Consider the following 1,001-nt stretch of genomic DNA (forward strand, 5'->3'; position numbering starts at 1 on the left):
TTCGACGAAGGAGCGTCCGGAGGGCTTGCGGCAACCACATGTGACGACCCCGGGCTGGACTCCGCTTTGTCCATGGTGAAAGTTGATGTAGTTTCGCTTTCACAACGAAGCACACAGCGTCTCCACGACATGGCGGCAGTTTCAACAATACTACAGTGAGAATAAAAGTTACCCTTCTTTCTTTGCGTGAACATTTGGGCGGCGTTATGCAAATCTTCCCACATCGTGACGTAGACATGTGGGGGCGTGTTAGAACGAGCCGTTTTAGGTAGGCGTGGTTAACTCTTAACTTTTATAAAGAATATCTCTTTGGTTTTGAGACTTTAGTGTTTGCAACTTTACAGATCTTCTTTAGCTTGTAACACTCCAAAGAGAAAGGAAAAATTGAAATCGCATCATATGACCCCTTTAAAAAAAAGCCAAATCAATTGTTTGTGAATTCAATTAGGAATAAAAAGTTGTTACAATTTCAGAAAAGAAACAATTAGGTCTTACAAATGGACGCTCTTTTTGGTGACACTGTATTAAAGCCTTTGCTCAAAAATGATATCAAATCGAGTCATTTAATCAAACAGTTTTATTACCCCAGCTTCACAGGTTTGATTTTATTGTGTAATGTTAATATAGAGCTCATATGCAAAATGTGGAATGTAAACAGACCCGTCAAACGATAGATAGAAATCAAAGCAAGTACTGTTAATAAATTTTAAAAAACTGGAATGAATTCAGTGGCTCACAATCCACACACACCAAAATCTCACATTAAATTCAAGAGTTTAAAAAAGGACCATTCTGGAGAAGCTGAACAGAGTAACTGAACAGATCTGCAGGTTAAAAATCACTAAAAACATCGCCAGTTATGATACAATTAAAAATAAACGACTTTGAGAGTTTCGCCCTGAACAGCAACACAATGATACAATGCATTTCCTCATTAAATGAATTCAATTCTAAATGACTTCATCTGAAAAATTAATTCCACCACCCACCCATCAGAATAC

Source organism: Sinocyclocheilus rhinocerous, unplaced genomic scaffold, assembly GCF_001515625.1.
Source record: "Sinocyclocheilus rhinocerous isolate Xijiao unplaced genomic scaffold, SAMN03320098_v1.1 scaffold196, whole genome shotgun sequence".
Classification (NCBI taxonomy): Eukaryota; Metazoa; Chordata; class Actinopteri; order Cypriniformes; family Cyprinidae; genus Sinocyclocheilus; species Sinocyclocheilus rhinocerous.